Here is a 10,318-nt window from a genome sequence, read left to right on the forward strand (position 1 = left end):
ATTCAATGCAATACCCATCAAAATCCCAACTCAATTCTTCACAGAGTTAGAAAGAGCAATTATCAAATTCATCTGGAACAACAAAAAACCCAGGATAGCTAAAACTATTCTCAGCAACAAAAGAAAATCTGGGGGAATCAGTATCCCTGACCTCAAGCAATACTACAGAGCAATAGTGTTAAAAACTGCATGGTATTGGTACAGTGACAGGCAGGAGGATCAATGGAACAGGATTGAAGATCCAGAAATGAACCCACACACCTATGGCCACTTGATCCTCGACAAAGAGGCTGAAAACAACCAATGGAAAAAAGATAGCCTTTTCAACAAATGGTGCTGGTTCAACTGGAGGTCAGCATGCAGAAGAATGCGAATTGATCCATCCTTGTCTCCTTGTACTAAGCTCAAATCCAAATGGATCAAGGACCTCCACATAAAGTCAGACACTCTGAAGCTAATAGAAAAGAAACTGGGGAAGACCCTTGAGGACATCGGTACAGGGAGAAAGTTTCTGAACAGAACACCAATAGCGTATGCTCTAAGAGCAAGAATTGACAAATGGGACCTCATAAGGTTACAGAGTTTCTGTAAGGCAAAGGACACCATCAAGAGGACAGATCGGCAACAAACAAATTGGGAAAAGATCTTCACCAATCCTACATCAGATAGAGGGCTAATATCCAATATATATAAAGAACTCAAGAAGTTAGACTCCAGAAAACCGAACAACCCTATTAAAAAATGGGGTACAGAGTTAAACAAAGAATTCTCACCTGAAGAACTTCGGATGGCGGAGAAGCATCTTAAAAAATGCTCCACTTCATTAGTCATTAGGGAAATGCAAATCAAAACAACCCTAAGATTTCATCTTACACCAGTCAGAATGGCTAAGATTAAAAATTCAGGAGACAGCAGGTGTTGGAGAGGGTGCGGAGAAAGAGGAACACTCCTCCACTGCTGGTGGGGTTGCAAATTGGTACAACCACTCTGGAAAGCAGTCTGGCGGTTCCTCCGAAAACTGGGCACCTCACCTCCAGAAGATCCTGTTATACCACTCCTGGGCATATACCCAGAGGATTCCCCACCATGTAATAAGGATACATGTTCTACTATGTTCATAGCAGCCCTATTTATAATTGCCAGATGCTGGAAAGAACCCAGGTATCCCTCAACAGAAGAGTGGATACAAAAAATGTGGTATATCTACACAATGGAGTACTATTCAGCCATTAGAAACAATGAATTCATGAAATTCTTAGGCAAATGGATGGAGCTAGAGAACATCATACTAAGTGAGGTAACCCAGACTCAAAAGGTGAATCATGGTATGCACTCACTAATAAGTGGTTATTAACCTAGAAAACTGGAATACCCAAAACATAATCCACACATCAAATGAGATACAAGAAGAAAGCAGGAGTGGTCCCTGGTTCTGGAAAGACTCAGTGTAACAGTATTTGGCAAAACCAGAACGGGGAACTGGGAAGGGGTGGGAGGGAGGACAGGGGAAGAGAAGGGGGCCTACGGGACTTTCGGGGAGTGGGGGGGGGCTAGAAAAGGGGAAATCATTTGAAATGTAAATAAATTATATCAAATAAAAAAAAAAAGACAAAAAAAAAATCACAGGAAGCAACTATCACTATTCCTTAATACCTCTTAATATCAATGGATTCAATTCCTCAATAAAATGACATAGACTAACAGAAAGAATATGTAAACTGGACCCAGCATTTTGCTGTATACAGGAAACACACTTCAGTGTCAAAGGCGAATACTACCTAAGAGTAAAAGGCTAGAAAACAAATGGTCCCAGGAAACAAGCTGGAGTACCCATTCTAATATTGGCTAATATCAACTTTCAACCAAAAGTCATCAAAAAATTAGGAAGGGCCCATCATACTCATCATGGTTGCAGGGATGGTTCAATTTACACAAATCAATCAGAATAATCAACTACATAAACACACTCTAAGGAAAAACAAAATGGTCATTCCATTAGATGCCGAAAAAACATTTGACAAAAACATCCCTTCATGTTAAGTCAGCATGCAGAAGAATGCGAATTGATCCATCCTTGTCTCCTTGTACTAAGCTCAAATCCAAATGGATCAAGGACCTCCACATAAAGCCAGACACTCTGAAGCTAACAGAAAAGAAACTGGGGAAGACCCTTGAGGACATCGGTACAGGGAGAAAGTTTCTGAACAGAACACCAATAGCCTATGCACTAAGATCAAAAATTGCCAAATGGGGCCTCATAAAATTACAAAGTTTCTGTATGGCAAAGGACACTATCAAAAGGACAAATCGGCAACCAACAAATTGGGAAAAGATCTTCACCAATCCTACATCAGATAGAGGGCTATTATCCACTATATATAAAGAACTCCAGAAGTTAGACTCCAGAAAAACCAAAGAACCCTATTAAAAAAATGGGGTACAGAGTTAAACAAAGAATTCTCACCTGAAGAACTTTGGATGGCAGAGAAGCATCTTAAAAAATGCTCAACTTCATTAGTCATTAGGGAAATGCAAATCAAAACAACCCTGAGATTTCACCTTACACCAGTCAGAATGGCTAAGATTAAAAATTCAGGAGACAGCAGGTGTTGGCAAGGATGTGGAGAAAGAGGAACACTCCTCCACTGCTGGTGGGGTTGCAAATTGGTACAACCACTCTGGAAATCAGTCTGGCGGTTCCTCCGAAAACTGGGCACCTCACTTCCAGAAGATCCTGCTATACCACTCCTGGGCATATACCCAGAGGATTCCCCACCATGTAATAAGGATACATGCTCTACTATGTTCATAGCAGCCCTATTTATAATTGCCAGATGCTGGAAAGAACCCAGGTAACCCTCAACAGAAGAGTGGATGCAAAAAAAATGTGGTATATCTACACAATGGAGTACAATTCAGCCATCAGAAACAATGAATTCATGAAATTCTTAGGCAAATGGATGAAGCTAGAGAACATCATACTAAGTGAGGTAACCCAGACTCAAAAGGTGAATCATGGTATGCACTCACTAATAAGTGGATATTAACCAAGAAAACTGGAATACCCAAAACATAATCTACACATCAAATGAGGTACAAGAAAAAGGAGGAGTGGACCCTTGTTCTGGAAAGACTCAGTGAAGCAGTATTTGGCAAAACCAGAACGGGAGTGTGGGAAGGGATGGGTGGGAAGACAGGGGCAGAGAAGGGGGCTTATGGGACTTTCGGGGAGTGGGGGGCTAGAAAAGGGGAAATCATTTGAAATGTAAATAAAAAAATATATCGGGGGGAGGTGGGTGGGGCGGAGGGGGAAAGGTGTGTGCCACCAACTCTGGACTTCAATTACCTTTTGTTTTTTTTTTTTTTGTTTTTTTCTTTTTGATGTTTGTGTTTGTTTGTTTTTTAATATTTTTTAATTCGATATATTTTTTATTTACATTTCAAATGATTTCCCTTTTTCTGGCCCCCCACTTCACGAAAGTCCCATAAGCCCTTTTCTGTCCCCCTGTTCTCCCGTCCACCCCTTCCCACTTCCCTGTTCTGGTTTTGCCCTATACTGCTACACTGAGTCTTTCCAGAAATAGGCCAGACCTCCGTTCTTCTTGTACATCATTTGATGTGTGGATTATGTTTTGGGTATTCCAGTTTTCTAGGTTAATATCCACTTATTAGTGAGTGCATACCATGATTAATCCTTTGAGACTGGGTTACCTCACTTTGTACTATGTTCTGCAATCCATCCATTTGCCTAAGTATTTCATGAATTCATTGTTTCTAATGACTGAATAGCACCCCATTATGTATATATACCACATTTTTTGCATCCATTTTTCTGTTGAGGGATACCTGGGTTCTTTCCAGCTTCTGGCTATTATACATAGGGCTGCTATGAGCATAGTGGAGCACGTATCCTTATTACCTGCTGGGGAATCCTCTGGGTAAATGCACATAAGGCCAGACACTCTGAAGTTAATAAAAAAGAAACTGGGGAAGACCCTTGAGGACATTAGTACAGGGGGAAATTTCCTGACCAGAACACAGATAGCTTATGCTCTAAGATCAAGAATAGACAAATGGGACCTCATGAAATTACAAAGTTTATTTAAGGCAAAGGACACCATCAAAAGGACAAATCGGCAACCAACAAATTGGGAAAAGATCTTCAACAACCCTACATCAGATAGAGGGCTAATATCCAATATAGCCAAAGAACTCAAGAAGGTAGACTTCAATTAACTTTTATAATATGCTTCCTTAGCCCTCTGAGTCAACCCTGAGTGTTGTTTTAGCCTCTTGGCCATTTTGCTGTTGTGCTATAGGGGATGTAGGGATTATCACAGATCCTTTCATTGATGAGGTGTTAATAAATTCAAAGAAACTGACTGTGGTGGTGAATCCTGTTGGTTCAGTTAAATCTCAGCTTGTGGGCATACCAATGAGGAGTTCTCTCCCTTCCTGTCCTCTGCAAAATACTGGCTTTATATTACATAGCTGTGACTGTCCTAGAAATCACTATGTAGAACTGCCTAGCCTTTCATTCACAGAGATATATATGCCTCACTTCCCAGGTGCTTGGATCAAAGGCATGTGCCAAGACCCTAATCTGAATAAGAAATTTTCTTACTCAGATAATTTGAAGTAGGCATCAATCAAATTAAATCAGTCTAAATCTGGACCACACCTTGTGGTGGCAGCCCACATAAATATAGGACATGGAAGAAGCTTTTGCTTTTGTCTTCCTTGCCCTCATACCCGGCAGTTTTGTCTGCTTTACTGCTGTGGACAATATTAAATTCAGCTTCATCAGGATTCACACATAGACTGAAGACAACTAGCTGTTTATTAATCCCCCAGGACGCCTGAAGCACAGTTTTAACAGAGAGACCACTAGTCTCAGAGGCTGAAACATTACTAGATTCTTAGTTCTCTTCTTGTGAGATAGCTATTTTGGGGCTACTCTGACCCACGTCTTGTAATCCAACAGAATAAATCCCCTGTTGATTTTATAGTCATTTTATCTGTTATGTTCCTTTAAAGAACCCAGAAATTTTAGAAAAATTGTTATTTCAAATGCCTCAATGGTACCCACTCTTCTATATTTAATGAATACCAATTTGATAACCATATTTCTCTGAGGGTACATTATGTGTTTTATGTGTTTTGTAGCTTTGGAAAGGTAGCCTTGAACAGAGCTGATCATTGTGCAGGTCAGAAGGCATTGGTTGAATCAGCTACATCTCATTTTGTTGGACCCTACCATGGTCCCCTGACCCCTTTTCAATCCTCACCTTCTTGATTTTTCACCTCTTTTTCAAGGTCACACCCATAATCTTTTATAATTTTATCATCTCTTCTTCAGAAAAGGTTCTCTCTAGTTTGCTGTTAGATTCTGTGAAAACTAATACTTCAAGTTGGATTCTATGTATGAATTTGGACTAGCAAGCCTCTGGAAGCCTTGTCTCAGGTGGTTTATGATTTTACCCCACAAGTAACACTGAATACTAATTATTGACACCGTGACTTTCAAAATTATGGGGTTGATTACAATTGTTACAATTGTCCCTGGCATTAAATTCTAGAAGAGAAGGAAACTCCTGGGACAATTGGTGCTGGTTAAATAAAGCAAAGAATTTAGTGGTGGTTAAGAAGAGAGCAGCACCATTTAGGTGAAATCTTCTGGGAAGAGTTTTCTGAAATCACAAAAAAGCTGTATTCCAGAGACAGCGGAGATTGTACTTCATGCTTCAGCTGTACCTGGTAATGTGTAAGAATCACTCAGGTGGAACTGGTTTTGAAGCCACGAAGGCATCAGGAAGACCAACTGAGGCTTAGCAATGAGAGAGGCCATGGAAGGACATTGGTGAAAGTGCAGCCTCGCTTGTGGATGACAGCCCAAGACTGAAGAGGAGGCAAAAGAGTAGAGGCTTGGTACTTTGAAGAGAGCCTATGAGAGGTTATTGGTGAAGCCTACTTGCAGTAGAAGACCCCAGCATATTTTTGATGCCAGTATCATGGTGTAACCAACAAGAATGGCAGAAGCAGCAGAAAGGATCAATCTGAACTTAAGGATTAATCTGCTACAGAGGGCAGGATCTCAGATATTGGAACAGGAAGCTGTGAAACTGAAATTGAATTGGGGACCCCAAGATTATAATGATGCCAGAGCCAATGGATGTCTAGCAAGGATAGTTGCTAACAGGAAATGGAGCCAGCCTAGGAGAAAGAACTTTGTTGCAGTCAACAAAGATGCAAAAGGATTTGAAGATATGAAGACTGCTTTGCCATCAGACATGGAGATACAGAGTTTGGGATTTGCACAGGTACTTTCCTGTCTTGCTTTGGGAATTGAAGCTAAGTAATTGGATGAATCTCAGAACACTGTTGAGATCGCTATAGGCTACAGGGACTTTTGAAGTTGCACAAAATGTCTCACTAAACATCATACTATGTTTAGGTATGGCCCCACAGCCTCACGTTTGAACAAGCATAAGGGGACCAGGGAGCAGAATGTGATGGTCTGTATATACTCTTCCAGGGAATGGCACTATTAGGTGTGGCTTTATTGCAATAAATGTGTCACTGTGAGGTTGAGCTTGGGGCTTTTCCTCCGGGATGCCAGAGCATGCCCAGTCTGTCTCTGACTGCCTTTGGATAAAGATGTAGAACCCTCAGCTCCTCCTACACCGTGCCTGCCTGGATGATGCCACATTTCTGCCTTGATGTCAGTGGACTGAACCTCTGAACCTGGAAACCACAGCAAATAAAATGTCATTCATCAGACTTGTCTTGATCGTGGTGCCTGTTCACAGAAGTAACTAAGAAACCCATTGACCTATCCATTCTCTGTGAATCTCTTGAGGACACTGTAGCCGAATTGCATCATTATGTGAGCAAAGAAAAACACAATGTTAATAAACATCATTTATTAAATGTGTTTAATTGCATAAGTATACTGTATAATTAAATATATAACTTTATTCAAATTCATATATCAATACAAATTTATGGTAGCAAATCCTACAAATGTAGGTAAATTTAAAAAAAGGCAGGAATTTATCACTACTAACTGCTGATATTGTTACATGTGCTTATTCCAACATCTTTAGAACCCTAGGTAAAAAAATGAAAAGGTTGCAAAATATACATGAAGATAATCTTTCCTCTAGGAGAACAAATCAATGATTTATACAAATAAAGTATGGTAATCTACTATAAATGCCAAAATGTAAACTGCAACATAAATAACAAGTATATGAAGAGATACACACATTTAACCTCTTTTATATATTAAACGATGCAAATACCTAACAAAACATACTTATGTTCTATTATTATGTAAAATTTTACAACTTCATTGTGAACTAAAATAAACAAAATAAATATTTAGGTACAAATATAAAATTTCAAATGTTTACAATAACTGCTCTAAAGCTAATGGTCACGAAAACAGCTTAGAGTAATTATAAGCATAATGGTGGGAAGTTAACATTAAATATATTTAAGATTCAGCTAATCAATGTAATGACTGGAATGTGGGTACTGAAGTACATATTAAAGCCAAAACAGATAAGGCCATAAAATAGGATTTATCTATGCCAAAGTGTTTGTGTTTCTACTTATTCTGAATATGAGAGGTGAGATTTACTCTTTGCAATAGCAAGACTAAGAGACTTTCCTAAAAGTAGCTGATGCCAGTTGTGTATTCAGTGCTTCCCTTTGTAAGACCTGATGTATAGTTTGTTCAATTAAAAGGTAAATAGATTTTATGTGCTGCTCAGTCAGGTCTCTTCCTAAACCTAGGAATCTGATGTGTGCCGAACTATGGCAAAGTCCCTTCTCCACAAACTATACTCCTTTGTATTTAGTAAGCAAATGTAGGAGAGAATAGCAAGAAAGAGCAACAAGAGAGAGGGCAGGAGAGTTGCCTATGTGTTGGGAATGTTCGTGGCTTTGTTGGATGGGTTTAAACAATGATTTAGAATATGAAAGATGCCAAGATGGAGTGTAGACCTGAGGTTCCCTTCAGATAGATTTTCATCTTCTTCATCTGTACTACTAGAATCTGAGGAGGTGCTAGAGTCTCACTCTTGGCTGTCATCCATCCTATCTTGCCGGGATGCCTGGGAGCCACCATGATGACCTGGACTTGATTCTGAGGAATCTGACCCAGGATCCAACAGCTCCTCTGCCTCTCCAGGTTTTATTTGAAGCCCTTTCTGTGAGGAGGGCTGAAGATCATCTGTTCGTCCAAACTTGTGGTTTCTGCCTCCAGACATGTTCATGCTCTTGCGCTTACAAAGTTGGCCTTTGCCTCTTTGTATGCAGCATACTCCTCAGGAGACAATGTCTTGAGCCAGCGGTCCAAATCCACAAAGTATTGTTCCTGTAGCTTCTCAGCCTGTTTTCCATAATGCTCTCTCTGGTGCTTTGGGACTCGGTGCCAACGCCTGCCGATCTCAACCCAGCGCTCCCTAAAGGACAGGTGCCTCAGCTCTGGACTTGACCATGAATCTTGGTGAAATTTGTGATATGCAGTCATAGGGGGCTTCCTGGGTTCTCCCTGAAATTTCCTATCTGAGGAAAATGTTTTGGCACGTTGCGTTTTTAGAAGAGACTTTGAGTTTTTCATATCTCCTTGCGACTTCTTAGAGACTTTGGTCTGCTGACTTCGGGGCACCACAGATTTCTCAGGAGGCCCTGAAACAGAACCCCTTTTCTTGAATTGCCTCATCTTTTCCTGAAAGTCTTGTTTCTCCTTCTTGAAGTCCTCGATATATCTCTGCTTTATCTCTGCTGGCAGCAGATGGTATTTCTTAGCCAGGAGTTTGGTCAGCTGTGCATTGCTGTACTTAGGGTACATCTGACGGTATTTGGGTCTCTGTTCCTTGTAAAAGCACAGATAGGCAGTCAAGCGTCTTTTAAGTTGGTCAGGATCCTGCTTGTCCGTATGATTTTTGTGCGCCTTTCTCATAAGTTCTCTGACTTCTAGCACTAATTCTGCCAGTGTGCGGAACTTTCTTAAATTACAAGAAATCTCCAGCCATTTCTGTTTGCACATTTCTCCTGAAAACAGCCCAAAAGCGACTTTGCTCCAGTCTAGCTCGGCCTGGCTGCTTTTGTATTCTCTGAAGTCATCTGATGGCATATTGTGCTTCATGCATTCAAGTAACTTCACAATGTCTGTGTCAGACCATAGGCCTTGGTTATCAAGTGATGCCATTATGAGCTTAACTTGTGTGCCCACCTAGAATCTCAGTTGTGCAAACACGTCAACAGCAACTTGCAATGCTGACACACACACAGACAGAACCTAGTAGATAGCTTCTGATTTCCACAGTCTGTGTGAATCTGTGTTTCTAAGGGAAACAAAAGTAAAAAACAAAAAAAATAATGTTAGACATCATGCTTGGATTCTATGACAAAAATCAGATATCCCTTTTCAATATGTTGCTTATATGATTAATTTATGATTAACAATGTAAATGGAGAGGCAGGTGACATGGTTCAGATGTTAAGAGCACTGACTGCTCTTCCCAAGGTCCTGAGTTCAAATCCCAGCAACCATATGGTGGCTCACAACCATCTGTAATGAGATCCGCAGTCCTCACCCTCTTCTTGTGTGTCTGAAGACAGCTAAAGTGTACTTACATAAAATAAATAAATAAATCTTAAAAAATGAATGTAAATGGAGACTGTGTCTATGTGAATGAGTGTTGTTTGCTTATATATGATACAGTTATAACCTCTTTTGCATCCTTTTGAAATCTTACTAGCATTTGCCTATAAAATAAGGGTGCTGGCACACACCTCTAATCCCAGGACTAGGAAGGCAAATCTCTGTAAATTCAAGGGCAGCGTGGTGTCTATCTCAAATTCTAGGACAATTGCAATGACAAAGTGAGACTCAGAAAATAAAGGAAAATTACATAAACACCCCACTGTCCAAAAGAAAGAAAAAGAAAAAGGAAAAGGAAAAGAAAGAATGAAAGAAAGCAAAGCAAAGAGAAAAGCAGCTTTAGGGATGCAATAAAAAGACTAAATAAAACGAATCAAAAGCATATGACTGAAAGGAAAAGAACAGAGCCAAGACATTCATCAGTTACACTCAAATGAGCTGAAAACAGGAGGCAAGACACTGAACCCTCAGACATCCACCTGTGGAGTTTCCATGGTTTGCACGTGAAAGCTATGATAAAGGATGCATTTATACAGTCTGCAGAACTCTGCATGTATATAGAGCTTTATGCTGAATCATCTTGAGGAGGTTTCAAACACGCATTTGGAATTTTATTTGGCCACTCATTCTACAGACATAATC

At 40.1% G+C, this 10,318-nt stretch overlaps 1 pseudogene; it reads right to left on the reverse strand.

Moving 5' to 3' along the window:
* Positions 1-7,925: 7,925 nt before the first annotated feature.
* Positions 7,926-9,220, reverse strand: LOC127689833 (upstream-binding factor 1-like protein 1; annotated as a pseudogene).
* Positions 9,221-10,318: the final 1,098 nt, after the last annotated feature.

Source organism: Apodemus sylvaticus, chromosome 7 (assembly GCF_947179515.1).
Source record: "Apodemus sylvaticus chromosome 7, mApoSyl1.1, whole genome shotgun sequence".
Lineage (NCBI taxonomy): Eukaryota > Metazoa > Chordata > Mammalia > Rodentia > Muridae > Apodemus > Apodemus sylvaticus.